We start from the raw sequence: 19,578 nt of genomic DNA, 5'->3' as shown, positions 1-19,578 counted from the left end.
AGTGTTTAATAAATACTTGTTGCATGAGTGAATGTGTCAAAAAATGGATTCATGGAAGTAAGTAGACTTTAACATGGAAAGAACATTTGGCTGAGGTTAAAAGGAGAGGGAAAGTTATGTGCACTTGAGAATTGTGGTGAGGGAGAGATGTGTTGCAATTAAGATGCTTTCTCTGTCAAGAACATTGACTTCTGTATCTGCCTGATCTATGACCTTGGACAAACACTTTACTCTCCTGAGCCTCAGTTTCTAGAGGATATTTAAAGTTACTTTAAAATAAAAAATTATTTGACTGCCTGATGTTGAGTGTGTATAGACAATCTGACCAAAGAGAGGATATCAATAATGCTTTCCTAAAACAGATTACAAAGAGCAAACTATAGTAATTGTGAGCAATTTAACTATCTTGATGGCTGCTGGAAGCTAGTGTCTGCCAAAGGCAGGATATCTTATGAATCCTTTGCATGTTTGATTGATTGTTTTATGTCTAAGAGAGTAAAGAAAGAAAGCAATGAAAGAATCTTTCTGTATCATTCACAAATGTGATAAGTAGGTAAATCTATCAGAAGATCAAATGTGAGCAAAATGTCATTTTTAAGGGAAAGGAATGAATTCTGGAAACAATAGAGTGATTTATATGTTCCAATATATGTAAAAACAATGTAGAGATTTATAAAGCTTGTACTTTGTGAACATTTAGAAGAAAAACTGGTGATCAGTAAGAGCCAAGTTGTGTTAAGAAGAAACCCTGACAAAGTAAATTTGGTTCCTTATTGGGTGGGGTTAGTGGCTTGGTATATTGGGAAATCTCATACACAAAAGGTATATTGGTTTCAGAAAATCAATTTACAAAGTCTTCCATGTCATACATCTTGTAGTTAAAATGATGAATTTGTACCTAAGTGAGTTTGCAGTCGATTGAGCAACCATTGTAGTATGAGAGCAAAACAATTTAAGCAATGTTATGCTCCATTAATAGATGTGTAATGTCCATAAAAAGGGAAATAATGGTCCCCCTGATTATTAAAATTAATAGTGCTCAGGAAGGTCCTTGCCTTTCCAGGTGCTCTTTCCTTCCAAAGACAGCACTATGGAGAAGACAAAAGAATAGATGTGCAAGCTTAAAAAGGTCAGGGATGAAGAAACTGAAAGCTAATTCAGGATTTTAGAGATGGATGAAGGCAAGATGGATGAAGGCTACTTAAGCCAAAAGGCAGGTATTGTGATAGTGTCAGACCAGGCAGTGTGAGTGTATTATGGGTTTCCTAAGGAATGCTACTGTATCTCATTGACCTTTGAAATCCATTCTCACCCCTAGAGCCTAGCATGCCTGGAACAGAGGAAATAGTAAACAATTATTGAATATATGATAAATGCAAATACATGAACAGGGTTGACTTCCAAGCTGAGAACATACCCTACCAATACCCCCTCTCTCAAGACCAATGAAACAGTGTAAATTATAATTTTCCCAAGATAGTGCTACTGCCTCTGGCATTGTGCAAAGAGAATACTCCAATGGTAGAGTTTATAGATGTCTTAACCAGCTTTCCTTTTTAGATAGGGAAACCAAATCCCCAAAGAGACTAAGAGGCTTGTCCAAGATCTCATACCTAATTAGAAACACAATTGGTTTAGGAAATACTTATCTCTTGATCCTAGTCCAACAAAGCTTTCCCTGCCTCTTTCCTGCCCTGCTGATCTCTGCCTCAGCTGCTTCCTAGGCAAGTCTTCTAATACATTTTCCACTTGAGCGCTTGATGTAAATGGATTCCTGTCTATCACTCCTGAGCTCATTCCCTACCTCCACTCTTTGCCTGCTAAACTGATTTTCATTCTTATTCTTGTGCCTATTTTGCCTCTTAGTAGAGGCCTGCTGAGAGACCTTTCCTGTACCCCTCACTGCTCCCAGTCTTGGATTTTAGTCCTCAACACTATCCTAATTCTTTTTCTCTTAGAAAGACAAAGATGATTGTTTTATTAGTTATGTATTGCTGTGTAACAGACTACCTGCAAATTAAGTGGCTTAAACTACAAACATTTATCATCTCAGTTTCTGTGGGAAAGGACTCTTGGAGATGCATAGCTGCATGGGTCTGGTTTAAGGTCTTGCATGAGGTTTCAGTCAAGATATTCACTTGGGCCGTAGTCTCATCTGAAGGCTCGACATGGGGAGAATCCATTTACAAACTCATTCACATGGTGTTGACAGGCCTCAATTCCTCACTGGCTGTTGGTCAGGGGCTTCAGTTCCACACCATGTGGACCTTTCCATAAGTTGCCTGAGTATTCTCATGACATGGCAGCTGGTTTCTCCCAGAGGTGGTGAACTGAGAGAGAGAGAGAAAGAGAAACAGAGAGAGGGGGAAAAAAGCCACTGTTTTTTATAATCCAATCTCGGAAGTGAAATACCATCTGCTACATGTTATTTGTCACATAGACCTTCCTGGTACAGCAAGGAAGGAGACTACACAAGGGTATGAATACCAGGAGGTGGGGATCATTGGGGTCCATCTTGGAGGCTGGCTACCACAAGAGTACAGGAGTGCTCTTTGGCAATGAGGTCCAAAAGCAATTAAAATTAAAGCTATTTTATGGGAGAATACATTCATGTAGTACAAAGATCAAAATAATATAAAAAATATTCAGTACAAGTCTCCTATTCTTGCCCTCGTCCTTCCCCTTCTCATAGGTAACCATTTTAAAAAGTTTCTTATATATTAATTTAGAGCAGAGGTTGGAAAAAGATTTTTATAAAGGGTCAGATAGTAAATATTTTAGGCTTTATGGACCATACAGTTTCTGTTGCAACTACTTTAATTCTTTTGTTGTAGGATGAAAATACCCAAAGACAATAGTATGGAAGATATCATGTCTGGGTGCCAATAAAACTGTTTATGGACACTGAAATTTGAATTTAAAATTTTTTTCTGTATCATAAAATATTCTTCTTTTGATTTTTTTAGTCATGAAAAATGAAAAAAAAATGCTTAGCTGTGGGTTGTATTAAAGCAGGCTGATTTTGCCTACTAGCATTAGTTTGCCAACCTCTGTTCTAGATTTTCTTTACACAAATAAAAACAAATATGAATATGTAGTTTTATTTTTTCTCCTTTAGGTACATTAAACAATTCTGCGTCACTCCAGAGCAAGCCTCCTATCTGTAGTCTCTCAAATTTTGGTTGTTGGAAATTCTTCTGGCAACTACCCTAGGTCTTCAACAGGCTTTCAGCATGTATACTTCTTCACAAACCTGGGCCTCTCCTCCCCTTGTTCAGAATGAGGAAACTTTTAGCATGTATCTTGGATCAATAGGGCCAGAGGAGACCTTGGATATTATCTTGTCAACCTACCTAATCCTTTATCCATTTTATAGGCAAGGCATCTGAAGCCTAGAGTTTTAAAACTTTTATTCTCTTCAAGGTAAGGGCTAGTACTACAACCCCGGTCAAGGAAAGCCTTACTTTGTTATAGGTCATAAACAGTGGGAAAATGGAAGATTATAGAATATGCAGTGTCCACTGTCATTGAAGCTTTCAGTTTCTCTGTTCTGTAGGCATAGTAACAGTTTTGTGTGTTTCTGGAAATTTGTGTCTGCTATGTGTGTTTACAAGAGCACATTCAATGTACCCTGGGTATTAAGGAGAATGTGGAAGGATGTTGATGGCTGCTAGAAAGCATCAGCATCTAGGGAGGACTCAAAGGAGGGGGGTGGGTTTGTGGTAGAAATACGGTATTTAGTAGTAACTAGATAAATAAAAGCTTGTTTGTATGTCTAGTTGGCTTTTATAAAAAATTTAATTTGGGGCCAGGGTTTCAATGTCATGGAAAGAATAAGGATGAGTAAGGGTGAAGATGTATTACAACTTTCACTTAATGTGTCTTAATAGCTGACGTTTTTTCACCTTGTGGGCTTGGTGGAAACAGCATACCTCAGATTTAGTGGTGCCTTGAAGACATTTTGATATATTGTTGACATGACCATTGCTGTCAATGGTGGGAACATTGGGTGATTAGGAGGGAAGGCAATGAGAAGGTATTTAGACAAATAGGTTGGTGATGATTTAAATGGGCCAAACTTTTTCCACTACCTAAAGAGCTAATATGAAGCATGCCTCCTTTTTTCATGCTTCACACAGTGCTTGCTTACCATGGGGTACACTAAATCAGGATCTGTCTCCATAAGTGTGTGATCCTAGCTGTATTACACTGTCACCTTCCCTTAGTTCAGCTCTGTGTACTTTATCTGTTACACTGTTTTCTGGTCATATATTATTTTAATTCTGTTTTCTACCTTTAATTCTTATTTAGATATATTCTTGACTCATCCTATCAACGTTTAAACCTCCTCCCACTGGCTAAGAACCATTAAAAAAAATTAGAGTTCTTTTATTATTTCTTTTCTGAGAGCAGTCATTTTATGGCTTCATAAATTCATTCAACAAGCTACAACTGCCATGCAAAAAGCTTGCTCTTTTGAGGCCTGTTTTCTAGCAGGGGAAGATGGAAAATAAATAATAAACATTATTGCTGAATAAATATAGTATTTTAAAAGGTAATGTAGCCTACTTCCACTTCCAGGAAGGTAAGGTAGATATATTTTCCCCTATTTCTCTTGCTAAGTACAACTAAAAACCCTATAAGAAGATTCTGTTGGGTGGCAAGAAGAAGGCAGACAAGGACCCAAGGAATGACATAGTGGTGAGTTCCCTGTTTTCTTTTGCCTCATCCATCCCAGACTTGGAGTTGAAGAAGCTAGGAACCTTGAAAATGCCAGTGAAGGCAGTCCAAAAAAAACCAACCAGTTTTCTCTAGCCAAAGGACCAGTAAAGAAATAACCTAGCCAGACAGAAAACTTTTAGATATTAACTGCTCTACTCCACCCAAACACCACAGAATAATTGTGTCTTCCCTTCCCCACCATGTTATCAAATGCTGATTGGGGAGCCTATACTTTCATCCTTGTGAAGCTTTAATACTATTCCCCAACCCCCTTGATGTCAAGTTCAAGTAGGGATCTTGGACTTTCATCCCTACTGACTGGTAATGAGGCACTCCTTTCTTCCTCCACTGTGGTGTCAGTGGAGACTGTGGGAAACTAGAACTTGCATCCCCACTCAGCAGCAACAAAGAGCTCTGCTAGGATGTCAGTAGAGGCTAAATACGTAACCTGGACTTTTACTTCCACCTGACAATAATGAAGCAGTACCCTCATTCCCCCTACCAAAATGGTGTCAAAGAAAACAAAAAACAGCTAGTTAAAACAGAAGTTTTAAAGAAGAGTCAGAGTCTCATAACAAAATGTGAAAGTGTCCAGGTTTCAATGGAAAATTACTTGTCATACCAAGTACCAGATCTTGAATGAGAAAAGATAATCAGTAGGAAGTGTCTTAGTTTTTTATAAGGACACTAATCACATTCATGAGGGCTCCACCCTCATGATCTAATTACCTTTGGAAAGCCCCATCTCCTGATATCATCACATTGGGGGTTAGGATTTCAACATATATATTTTGGGGAAACACAAACATTCAGTCCATTGCAGATGCCAACACTGAAATAGAGGAACTGTTAGAATTATCTGACAAAGATTTTAAAGTAACCATGATAGAAATGCTTCAGTGAGCAATTAGGAACATAGTTGAAAAAAATGAAAAATAGAAAGTCTCTGAAAAGATATTGACAGTATAAAAAAAAAAACCTAATGAGGAATTACCTGACAGTCCAGTGGTTAGGACTCTGAACTTCCACTTCAGGGGGCCTGGGTTTGATCCCTGGTTGGGGAACTAAGATCCTGCAAACTGTATAGCGTGGCCAAAAAAAGAAAAACAAATGGAAAATTTAAAACTGAAAAGTGCAATAACCAAAATAAAAGAGTGCAGTGTATGTGTTCAAGAGCAGAAGAGAAAGAACAGAGGGAAGAATCAATGAACTGGAAAAAAGCAATAGAAAATACTCAATCTGAACAAATGGAGAAAATAACTAAAAAAAAAAACCCCAGAGCCTTGGGGACCTGAGGGATGATAACAAATGAGCTAATATTCTTGTGATTAGGGTTTTGAAAAGGGAGGAAAAAGAAGTTGAGGCTGAGAAAGTACTCAAAGATATAATGGCTGAAAACTTGGCAAAAGGTATAAACCTAGAGATTCAAGAAGCTATGTGAACCCCAAACAGGTCTAGCCTAAAGAAATGCACATCAAGACACATTGTAATTGCACTTTTGAAAACTAAAAACAAAGATCTTGAAAGCAACCAGAGAAAAGCAACACTTAACAACTACACAGAAAATTAGCAGGGTATAGAAGCACTCACTAATATCATCACCCAAGAGGATCTAATCTGCATTTATAGAGCATTCCACCAACAACAGCAGAATACACATTCAAATGCCTGCAGAACATATACCAAGGTGGATCACATCCTGGGTCATAAAGCAAACTTAACGAATTTAAAACAATTGAAATCATACAGAGTGTGTTATCCAACCACAATGGAAACAAACTAGAAATCAATAACAGAAAGATAGGAGGAAAATCTCCAAATATTTGGAAACTAAACAATAAACCACACAGGAAATAATTCATGGGTCAAAAAGGAAATTTCAAGATGCTCAACATCATGAATCATAAGGAAATGCAAATTAAAACCACAATGAGATATCACCTCACACGTGTCAGAATGGCTATCATCAAAAAGAATACAAATAACAAATGTTGGCAAGGATGTGGAGAAAAGGGAACCCTTGTACACTGTTCATGGGAATGTAATTTGGTGTAGCCACTATGGAAAACAGTTTGGAGGTTTCTCAAATAAACTAAAAATAGAGCTGTCACATTACCCAGCAATTCCACTCTTGGTATATATCCAAAAAACAAAAACAAAAACATTAGTTTGAAAAGATACAAGTACCCCAGTGTTCATAGCAGCATTACTTACAATTGCCAAGATATGAAAATAACTTGTGTCCATCAACAGATAAATGGATAAAGAAGATTACACACACACACACACACACACACACACACACACACACAGGAATACTACTCAGCCATAAAAAAGAACAAAATTTTGCCATTTGCAACAACATGGATGGATTTGGAGGGCATAATGCTAAGTGAAATAAGTCAGACAGAGGAAGACAAATACTGTATGATATCACTTATATGTGGAATAAAAAATACAACAAACTATTTAATATAACCAAAAAGAATCAGACTCACAGATATAGAGAACAAACTAATGGTTAACAGTGGGGATGGAAGGAGGGGCAATCTAGGGGTGGACGAGTGGGAGGTACGAACTATTGGGTATAAGATAGGCTCAAGGATTTACTGTACAACACAGGGAATATAGCTAATACTTTGTCATAACTAAATGGAAAGTTACCTTTAAAATTTCATAAAAAATTTAAAAAAAATTTAAAAAGGAAGTCTCAAGGGAAATTAAAAAAATACATTGAACTGAATGAAAACGGAAAAAACCCACAACATATCAAAATGTGTAGCACACAGCCAAAGCAGTTCTGGGAGGGAAACTTACAGCACAAAATTCATACATTAGAAAAGAAGAAAAGTCTTCATTCAATACTCTAAGTTCCCATCTTAAGACATAGAAGAAGAGCAAAATAAACCGAAAGTAAGAGGAAGGAAAGAAATAAGGAGCAGAAATCAATTAAATCAAAAACAGAAAAACAAAAGAAAAAATCAACAAAACAAAAAGCTGATGATTTGAAAAGAGCATTAAGATTGATAGGTTAGTAGAACAGAAAAAGAGAAACATAAATTACCAATATGAGGAATGAAATAGGCTATCACTACAGTCCCTGCAGACCCCAAAAGTACAAAGGAATAATACTAATAACTGTACACATAAATTTGACAACCTAAATTAAATGGACCAATTCCTCAAAAAACATAAACTACCACTACTCACCCAATATGAAATAGCTAATTTAAATAGTTGTGTAACTATAAATATAATTGAATTCATAATTTAAAGACTCCATGTAAAGAAATTTCCAGCCTCGGATGGTTTCACTGGAGAATTCTACAGGACTTCTATGCAATTTTTCCAGAAAATAAAAGAGAAGGGACCATTTCTCAATTCATTTTATGAAGCCAATATGCCCTGATATCAAAACTATAAAAACAAAGTACAAATAAAACTACAGACCAACATCCCTTATTAATACAGATGCAAAAATTCTTAAAATATTAGCAAATAAAATTCAGCAATATATAAAAAGAAATATACACTGTGATCAAGTGGGATTTATTCCAGGCATGTAAGGCTGATTCAGTATTCAAAAAGGAATTCAGTATTCAAAAAGGAATCAGTGTAATCCACCATATTAAGGTACTAAGGAAGAAATATGATATGTCAATTGATGCAGAAAAAGCATTTGAAAAAATTCAACACTTTTTTCAAGGCAAAAACTCAGAAAAATAGGAATAGAGGGGAACTTCCTCAACTTGTAAAGAGCACCTACATAAAAGACACAGCTAACATTATACTTAATCGTGAAAACTAAATGCTTTCTCCCCAAGACTGGGAACAAGGCAAGGATGTCTGCTGTTAGCACTTCTTAATCAAGATAATGCTGAAAGTTCTAGTCACTGCAATAAGGCAAGAGAAGGAAATAAAAGCTATATAGGAGAGAAAGGAAAAATAAAACTATCTCTATTTGCAGATGACATGCTTACCTCTGTAGAAAATATTAAGGAGTTTACCAAAAAAACAAAACAAAACCAAAAAAACCCAGCCAAAAACTAGAATTGGAAAATGAATTCTGCAAGGTAGTAGAATGTAAGATCAACATATAAAATCTATTTTATTTCTTTATACTAACAACGGACATGTGAACATTGAAATGAAAAATACAATACCATTTATAATTGCTCAAAAAAGTGAAATGCTTAGGTATCTAAATGCTTAGGTACCAAAACATGTACAGGACTTGTATGCTGAAAACTATAAAATACACATGAAAGAAACAAGAAAAGATCTAAATAAATGGAAAGACATGCCATGTTTATTGATTGGAAGACAACATAATAAAATGTCAGTTCTCCCCAAATTAATATACAGATTTAATGTAATTCCTATCAAAATTCCAGCAAGGATTTTTTGTAAATACAGCAAGGTTATTTTAAATGTTAAATGGAAAAACAAAGGAAGTAGAATAGTTGAAGTAATTTTGAAAAAGAAAAGCAAAGTGTGAAGAATCAGCTTACCAATTTCAAGACTTATTAGGTAGCTGTAGTAATCAAGAATGTGTAGTAATAGCAGATGGATAGACACAGATCAGTAGAAGAGAACAGAGGCTCTGTATGTAGCCCCATACAAATATGCCCAATTGATTTTTGACGAAGGTGCAGAAGCAATTCAAAGGAGGAAAGAACCTTTTCAAAAAATGGTGCTGGAGCAATCGGACATCATAGGCAAAAAAATGGGCCTTGGTCTATCTCACATTTTATGCAAATATAACTTGAAATGGATTATAGACAAAATACAAAACATAAAAATAAACTTTCCAGAAAAAAAAAACATAAGGAAAAATCTTCAGGATCTAGGGCTAGGCCAACAATTCTTAGACTTGGAACCAAAAGCATGATCCATTAAAAAAATCATTACATCACAGTTCATCAAAGTTAAAAGTTTGCTCTGTAGAAATTCCTCCTAAAAGGATAAAAAGACAAGCTACACACTGGGAGAAAATGTTTGCAAATCACATATCTGACAAAATAGAATATATAAGGAATTCTCAAAATTCAACATTAAAAAACCAAGCAATGCAGTTAGAAAACTAACAGAAGACATGACAAATACTTCACTTGAAGAGGATGTATGGATGGCAAGTAAGCAAACGAAAAGGTGTTCAGTGCCATTAGCCAGTAGGGAAATGCAAATTGAAAGCACTACACAGTAATCAGATTGGCTAAAATTAAAAATAGCAACAACAAATGTTGGTAAAAATGTGAAGAAACGTACGTTGTTGGTGGTAATGTAAAATGGCACAGCCATTCTGGAAAACATTTTGGCAGTTTCTTAAAAATACTAAACATGCAATCACCACTCAACCCAGCAGTTGTACTACTGGATGTTATCCAAGAAATATGAAAATGTGTTTACACAAAAACGTGTACATGATTGTTGATAGTAGCTTATTTGTAATAGCCCAAAATGCGAAACAAAACTTTCTAGATGTCCTTCAGTGAGGCATCCAAAGTAGTATAGAATACTACTCAGCATGGAAATGAGCAGATAACTGGTACACACAACAACTTGGATGAATCTCCAGAAAATTATGCTGATTGAATAAAAGTGAATCCTCACAGATTACATATTGAATGATTCCATTTGTGTAACATTCTTGAAGTTACAAAACTATAGAAAGGAGAGCATATTAGTGGTTGTCAAGAGTTAAATTGGGAAGGGGGTTGACATAGAAGGGAAATGGATATGGCTGTAAAAGGAGAATATGAAGGATCCTTATGATGATGGAAAAGTTCTGTATCTTGACTCTACAGGGAGCTCAGCCCGGTGCTCTGTGATGAACTAGATGGGTGGGATGGGGGGTGGAAGGGAGGTCCAAGAGGGAGGGGATATACATATACATATAGCTGATTCACTTCGTTGTACAGCAGAAACAAACACAACATTGTAAAGCAATTATACTCCAATAATTTAAAAAAAACAATGGATCACTGAAGAAGTCAAACAAGAAATCAAAGTATATTCTCATCAAAATGAGAACACAATGATCCAGAAATCTATGGGACATAGCAAAAACAGTTCTAAGAGGGAAATTTATAGCAATACAGGCCTATCTCAAGAAACAAGAAAAATCTCAAATAAAGAACCTAACCTTACACTTAAAGGAACCAGAAAAAGAAGAAGAAACAAAACCCACAATTAGCACAAGGAAAGAAATCATAGTGATCAGAGTAGAAATAAATGAAATAGAGACTGAAAAAAACAGTAGAAAAGATCAATGAAACTAAGAGCTGGTTCCTTGAAAAGATAAACAAAATTGATGAACTTTTAGCCAGACCCAGAGAGGGCCCAAATCAATAAAATCAGAAATGAAATAGAAGTAACAACTGTTACCACAGAAATACAAAGGATCAGAAGAGACTACTGCAAACAACTATACACCAATAAAATGGACAAGCTAGAAGAAATGGGCAGATTCTTAGAAAGGTACAATCTCCCAAGACTGAACCAGGAAGAAATAGGAAATATGAACAGACTGATTACCAGCACTGAAACTGAATCAGTAATTTAAAAAACTCACAACAGGTAAAAGTCCAGGAGCAGATGGCTTCACAGGTGAATGCTATGAAACATTTAGAGAAAATTTAACACCTATCCTTCTGAAACTATTCCAAAAAACTGCAGAGGAAGGAACACTTTTGCACCCATTCTATGAGGCCAGCATCACCCTGATATCAAAACCAGATAAAGATATCACAAAAAAAGAAAATTACAGACCAATGTTACTGGTGAATTTTGCATAGATGCAAAAATCCTCAACAAAATATTAGCAAACTTCATTCAATAATACCTTAAAAGGATCATATACCATGATCAAGTGGGATTTATCCCAGGGATGCAAGGATGGTTCAGCACCCACAAATCAACCAATGTGATATAACACAATAACAAATTGAAGAATAAAAATCATATGGTCATCTCAATACATGTGGAAAAATCTTTTGACAAAATTCAACATCCACTTATCATAAAAACTCTTTACAGTGGGTTATAGAGGGAACATACCTCAATATAATAAAGGCCACATATGACAAACCCACAGCTAACATCATACTCAGTGGTGAAAAGCTGAAAACATTTCCTTTAAGATCAGGAACAAGACAAGGATGACCACTCTCACCACTTGTATTCAACATAGTATTGGAAGTCCTAGCCACAGCAGTCAGACAAGAAAAGGAAATAAAAAGAATCCAAATTGGGAAAGTAGTAAAACTGTCACTGTTACAGATGACATGACACTATACATAGAAAATCCTGAAGATGCCACTAGAACATCTAAAAACTAAAAACTACTAAATCTAAATCTAAAAATTACTAGAGCTCATCAATGAATTTGGAAAACTTGCAGGATACAAAATCAATATACAGATATCTGTTGCATTTTTATACACTTAGTAACAAACTATCAGAAAGAGAAATTAAGAAAATAATCCCATTAACAATCACATCAAAAAGAATAAAATACCTAGGAATAACTCTAAGGAAGTTAAAGACTTGTACTTGGAAAACTATAAGGCACCGATGAAAGAAATTGAAAATGGCATAAACAGATGGAAAGATATACAGTGTGCCTGAATTAATATTGCTAAAATGACCATATTATCCAAGGCAATCTACAGATTTAATGCAATCTCTATCAAAATACCATTGGCAAGAGCAGCCAAGATGGTGGAGAAGGACCCTGAACTCACCTCCTTTCATGAGCAAACCTGAGTCACAAAAATCTGCAGAAGAACCAGCGTTGAGAAGGACTGAAATACACCAGAAAAGATCTACAACTAAAAACATAAGGAAGGAACCGCAGTGAGACCAGTAGGAGGGGCAGACTCATGATATGATTGAATCCCATACCTCCTGGGTAGGCAATCCACAAACTGGAGAATAATTATATTACAGTGGTTCTCCCACAGGAGTGAGCATTCTGAGCCCCATGTCAGGCTCCCCAGACCAGGGGTCTGGCACAGGGAAGAGGAGTCCCCAGAGGATTTGGCTTTGAAGGACAGCAAAGCTTGATTGCAGGCACTCCACAGAATTGGAGGAAATATAGACTTCACTCTTAAAGGGTTCACACCAAATCTTATGTGCATCAGGATCAAGGGCAAAAGCAGTAAATTTGATAGGAATCTGGGCCAGACCTACCTACTGGTCTCGGAAGGTCTCCTGTGGGGGACAGAGGGTAGCTGTGGCTTACCCTGGAAGCATAGACACTGGTGTTAGACATATTGGGAAGTATTTATCTGCGTGAACTCTTCTGGAGGCTGACATCTTGCTTGGGTTATTAGCACCAAGACCTGGCCCCACCCACTAGCCTGTAGGCTCCAGTGCTCGGAAGCCTCAGGCCAGACAACTAGCTGGGTGAGGACACGTGCCCATCCATCAGCAGGTAGGCTGCCTAAAGCCTTCCTGAGCCCATAGCCACCTGTAGACACTGCCCTAGACACAACACAGGCCACCAAAGGGCCAAGACCGAGTTCCTCCCACCAGGAAGCCTGCACAAGCCTCTAGACTAACCTCACTCACTGGGGGCATACACCAGAAGCAGTAAAACTACAGTCCTGCAAACACAGTCCAGAAGCCACCCTGGGATCAGCTGGCCCCTGGCCCTTGGGTGATGAGACGAGTGTACTGTTGGGACGCATGTATTGTCTCCTACAGAGAGCTACCTCTCCAAGGTCGAGAAACGTAACTGAACTGCCACAACATAAAAATACAAATAGCAATTTAGACACAATGAAGCAACAGAGGAATTTGTTTCAGACAAAGGAACAAGATAAAACTCCAGAAGAAGAACTAAGTGACATAGAGATAGGCAATCTACCTGAGAAAGAGTTCAAGTAAGTGTCATAGGGTGATCAAAGAACTCAGGAGTAGAATGGATGCACAGAGCGAGAAATTAGAAGTTATTAAAAAGGAATTAAAAAATATAAAGAATAACCAAAAAGAGATGAAGAATACATAATTGAAATGAAAAATACACTAGAAGGAATCAATAGTAGACTAAATGAGGCAGAATAATGGATCAGTGAACTGGAAGACAGACTAGCGGAAATCACTGCTGCCAAGCAGAAAAATGAATTTAAAAAAATGAGGACAGTTGAAGAGACCTCTGGGACCATATCAAGTGAGCTAATATTCTCATTATATGGGTCCCAGAAGGAGAAGAAAGAGAAAGGGCCTGAGAAAATATTTGAAGAGATAAGAGCTGAAAACTTCCCTAACCCGGGGAAGGAAAGAGTCACCCAAGTCCAGGAAGCACAGAGTCCCATACAGAGCCAAGACACCTTGTAATTAAAGTGAAAAAAATTAAAGATAAAGAGAGAATATTAAAAGTAACAAGTGAAAAGCAACAAACTAGGGAAGTCCCATAAGGCTATCAGCTGATTTTTCAGCAGAGCTCTGCAGACCAGAAAGCAGTGGCATGAAAAACTTAAAGTGATAAAAGGGAAAAAACCTACAACCAAGAATACTCTACCCAGCAAGACTTGTGTTCAGATTTGATGGAGAAATCAAAAGCTTTACAGATAAGCTAAAACAATTCAGCACCACGAAACCAGCTTTACAACAAATGCTAAAGGAACTACTCTAGGCAGAAAAGAAAAGACTACAACTAGAAACAGGAAAATTATCCAGTGGAAAAGCTAACTGCTAAAGGGAAACATACAGTAAGATAGGAAATCATCTGCACACAAAGCTAATAGGGCGGTTAAAAGCCAAACTAGTAAAGTCATTTGTATCCACAATAAGCTGTTAGGCCTACACAAAACAATTAGATTAAAATATAATATTATAGGGCCTCCCTGGTGGCGCAGTGGTTGAGAGTCCACGTGCCAATACAGGGGACATGGGTTCGTGCCCCGGTCCGGGAGGATCCCACATGCCGTGGAGCGGCTGGGCCCGTGATCCATGGCTGCTGAGCCTGCGTGTCCGGAGGCTGTGCTTCGCAACAGGAGAGGCCACAACAGTGAGAGGCCCACGTACTGAAAAAAAAAAAAAAAATATATATATATATATATATATAATATTATAAATAGTAATCATGAGGGGAGAGTGTACAAATGCAGGGTATCTAAAATGCATTTGAAATTAAGAGGTCAGCAACTTAAAAGAAGCACGTATATAGACTGCTGTACAAAAATCTCATGGTAACTGCACACCAAAAATCTATAATAGATAAACACACAAAAAGGAAAAAGAATCCAAACATAACATGAAAGATAGTCATCAAATCACAAGAGAAGAGAATAAAAGAAAGGAAGAAAAAAGATTTACAAAAACAAATCCAAAACAATTAACAAAATGGCAATAGGAACATACATATCAGTAATTACCTTAAATGTAAATGGACTAAGTGCTCAAACCAAAAGACATAGATTGGCTGAATGGATATAAAAACAGAACCTGTATATATGCTGCACTTCAGATCTAGAGACACATACAGACTGAAAGTTAGGATATGAAAAAAGATGTTCCATGCAAATGGAAATCAAAAGGAAAACAGAGTAGCAATACTTATATCAAACGAAATAGACTTTAAAAGAAGACTGGTAGAAGAGACAAAGAAGGATACTGCATAATGATCAAAGGATCAATCCAAGAAGAAGATATAACAATTGTAAATATATATGCATTCAACGTAGGAGCACCATAATATATGAGGCAAATGTTAACAGACATATAAGCAGAAATTGACAGTAACACAATAACAATGGGGGACTTTAACACCCCACTTATATCAATGGACATATCATCCAGGCAGAAAATCAATAAGGAAACACAGGACTTAAGTGACACATTAGACCAGATGGTCTTAATGGATATTTATAGAGCATTTGATCTGAAAGCAGCAGAATACAGGTGCCCGTGGAACGTTCTCCAGGATGGATCACATGCTGGGCCACAAAGCAAGTCTCAGTAAATTGAAGAAAACTGAAATCATGTCAAGGATCTTTTCCAACCACAACATTATGAGGTTAGAAATTAACTACAAGAAAAAAACTGCAAAACACAGAAACACTGGAGGCTAAACAATATGCTACTAAACAACCAACCACTGAAGAAATCAAAGAGGGAATCAAAAAATACCTAGAGACAAATGAAAACAAAAACACAACAATCCAAAACCTATGGGACACAGCAAAAGCAGTTCTAAGAGGGAAGTTTATAGGAATACAAGCTTACCTCAGGAAACAAGAAAAATCTCAAACAACCTAACCTTATGCCTAAAGCAACTAGAGAAAGAAGAACAAACAAAACCCAAAGTTAATAGAAGGAAGGAAATCAAAATGATCAGAACAGAAATAAATGAAATAGAAACAACAACAACAACAAAACCCCAAAAGCCAATAGAAAAGATCAATGAAACTAAGAGCCAGTTAATTGAAAAGATAAACAAAATTGATAAACCTTTAGCCAGACTCAACAAGAAAAAAAGAGAGCCCAAATCAATAAAATCAGAAATGAAAAAGAAGTTACAACCAACACCACAAAAATACAAAGGATTGTAAGAGACTACTACAAACAACTATATGCCAATAAAATGGACATGCTAGAAGAAATGGGCACATTCTTAGAAAGGTATAATCTCCCATGACTGAACCAGGAAGAAATAGGAAATATGAACAGACCAATTACCAGCACTGAAATTGAATCAGTAATTTAAAAAACTCCCAACGAGCAGAAGTCCAGGAGCAGATGGCTTCACAGGAGAATTTTACTGAACATTTAGAGAAGAGTTAACATCCTTCTGAAACTATTCCAAAAAATTTCAGAGGAAGGAACTCTTCTGTACTCATTCTGTGAGGCCACCATCACCCATATACCAAACCCAGATAAAGATACCACAAAAAAGGAAAATTACAGGCCAATATCAATGATGAACATAGATGTAAAAATCCTCTACAAAATACTAGCCAACTGAATCCAACAGTTCAGTAAAAGGATTAAGTGGGATTTATCTCAGGGATGCAAGGATTTTTCAATTCCTGCAGATCAGTCAATGTGATACACCACATTAACCAACTGAAGAATAAAAACCGTATGATCATCTTAATAGATGCAGAAAAATCTTTTGATAAAATTCAACACCGATTTATGATAAAAACTCTTCAGAAAGTGGGCAAAGAGGGAACCATACCTCAATATAATGAAGGCCATATATGACAAACCCACAGCTAACCTCATACTCAGTGGTGAAAAGCTGGAAGTATTGCCTCTAGGATCAGGAACAAGACAACCGATGCCCACTCTCACCACATTTATTCAACATAGTTTTGGAAGTCCTAGCCACAGTAATCAGAGAAGAAAAACAAATAAATGAATCCAATTGTATGGTGATAGATTGTAACTAGAATTATTATGGTGATTATTTTGAAATGTATAGAAATATCAAATCACTGTGTTGTGTAACAGGAAGTAACATAGTATTGTAGGTTTATTATTTCTCAAAAACAATAAACAATGAAACTCATAAAAAAGAGATTATATTTATGGTTATCAGAAGTAGGGATGGGAGGAGGGGGAATTGGATGGAGGCAGTCAAAATGTACAAATTTCCAGTTATAAGATAAATAAGTAGTAGGGATGTAATGTACAACATGATTGATATGATTAACACTGCTGTATGTTATATGTGAAAGTTGAGAGAGTAAATTGTAAGAGTTCTCATCACAAGGAAAGAATATTTTTTCTATTTCTTTAATTTTGTATCTATATATGATGATAGATGTTCACTAAGCTTGTGGTAAGCATTTCATTATGTATGTAAGTAAAATCATTATGCTGTACACCTTAAATATATGTATGTATGTCAGTTATATCTCAATAAGCCTGGATGAAAAAATGATTAATTAATGCTATAGAAAAACAAAGTAGGGCAGGGTAAGGGGCAGTGAGAATTCTAGATTTGCCGGGAGGAAGTATGATTTTGGAATGGTCAGATTATGCTTAATTGAGACAATGCCATTGGAGCAAAGATTTAAACAGGTTGGGGAGTTAATCATGTGCCTATCTAGGAGAAAAACCATTCAGATGGAAGGAAAAGCCAGTGTAAGCAGTAGCTTGATAGCAGGATTTATAATAAACTGCTTACATATTGTCTGCCCCTAGAATCTGAGTTTCCTGAAGACTAAGTCTATGTCTTATTTGCATCTATATTTCCAGTGCCTAACCTGGCACATAGCCATAGAGTAAATACCTTAATTTTGTTCTTAAACTTAACTTTATTTTTCATTATATACAGATCCAACTCTCCCACTATTATCCCTAGAATTTTATTTATAATATAACAAGGAGCGTTACGATGTAACTTTGTTGTTGTGCAGGCATATTTCATTACCAGAAACAAATAATCTTACTGTTTGCCAATCATAGATGCACTAAGAGCCCCGAGGAGGGGGCAAATCATTTTTGTTCCCTTTTGTTTTCCTGTCGTTTCATAGAATATGATTCAGATAGGTGCTCAGAAGTATTTCATTTGTTTTCCTCCTTCCCTGCTTTTCTTCCTGACTCCTTCTCGTGTGTGTCTGTTTCATGTTGCTGCCATGTTTGTGCTCAACAATTGTGCAAATCCTCTCCCTGTGTGTCCATTCATCCTGTGTTTCAGAGTGGGACATCTCCAAGGCAAAGGCAATACTTGTTTTGCTTAGCCTGATGGCCTTTTGTAGCTTAACTTCAATTTGTTAGGCTCTGAGACACCCTACCTTCTACTAAGAAGGTAATAATCAATAATTTGATAATCATAATGGTTGGGTGTACTTTATATGAGCAGGAACAATGTACCAAGCACTGTGCTAAGAACATTACACACATTATCTCTAGTAATCCTCAACTGCCTTACAAGGAACATACTGTTATGGTTCCTGCATATACTGATGAGGAAACGGAGATCCAGAGAGACTGAGTGGCTTGTTCAGGGTAATAAGGCCAGTAAATGGCAGAGCTGGGACTTGAACTCTTGTCTCCATAATATCAAGATCCAGATAGGACATCTCCAGACTTTTTTGTCAAATTGGATTCATAGTTGAAACTATAGAAGTCACTGTAACTAGTTTAAGCATCAGGGGAATTTACTAAAGGATATTAGGTAGCTTGCAGAATCTCTGGGAATGATGGAAAGGTCCTAGATTTAGCCCTTTTCTTACAGCTGATCACTTGCACCTAGCACATAAATCTTTCCTCACAAATATTCACCTTACTAATTTATAGTGACCAACCCTTACCTTAAAAGAAGAGCACGAGCGTAGGTGACAGAACATCATCGAAAGTATTTCCTTGGTTCTTTTGCACCCATTTGAGGAGGTCTCTGCACTGATTTCAGAAAATTTCCTCACAGGACACTGGCTCCAACTACTAGAGAATAGACTTTGAAAAGAGAAGGTCTGTGCCGATAAGTGATGTCACAGTTGGGCAAAGGAGTATGTGCTAATGAACCATGTAAAGCCCTAGTCAGTAAAGTTGGGGTTTTACAGATGTGTTTTTATGGATCCTTATTTACCATGAACATTTAGATGGTAATTGGAGCACAAACTGTCTGTTAAAATGGTTATTTCAGCTTTCCCCAGACCATCATAATCTTTTGGTAATCCCTCTTCTGGCCCTCTCCAGCTGTCTGCCCCTTATTCAGAGAGAGGCCAGCTTCCCTTTTGCTGTCATGAGTGAAGGCTGGGTCTTAATGTGTGGCCACTTACATAACTTCTTAGCTTTCTAGTCAAAAAAGAGGCCATATCACTTTAGAAGGTCACTGGCTTCACAGATGTGGAGAGCAACTCTGTCCATTCCCAGAGCAGATGTTCCCACTGACAAGAA

The 19,578-nt window shown here is 36.9% G+C and overlaps 1 protein-coding gene across 2 annotated transcripts in view; it reads left to right on the top strand.

The window, feature by feature from the left end:
• The window catches only part of HPSE2 (heparanase 2 (inactive)), a 572,092-nt gene that overhangs the window by 204,211 nt on the left and 348,303 nt on the right, over positions 1–19,578 (top strand). The gene's annotated exons all lie outside the window — the stretch shown is intronic.

The sequence above is a fragment of the Lagenorhynchus albirostris genome, chromosome 16, assembly GCF_949774975.1.
Source record: "Lagenorhynchus albirostris chromosome 16, mLagAlb1.1, whole genome shotgun sequence".
Taxonomy (NCBI): domain Eukaryota; kingdom Metazoa; phylum Chordata; class Mammalia; order Artiodactyla; family Delphinidae; genus Lagenorhynchus; species Lagenorhynchus albirostris.
This window is presented reverse-complemented; position numbering and strand designations above follow the sequence as displayed.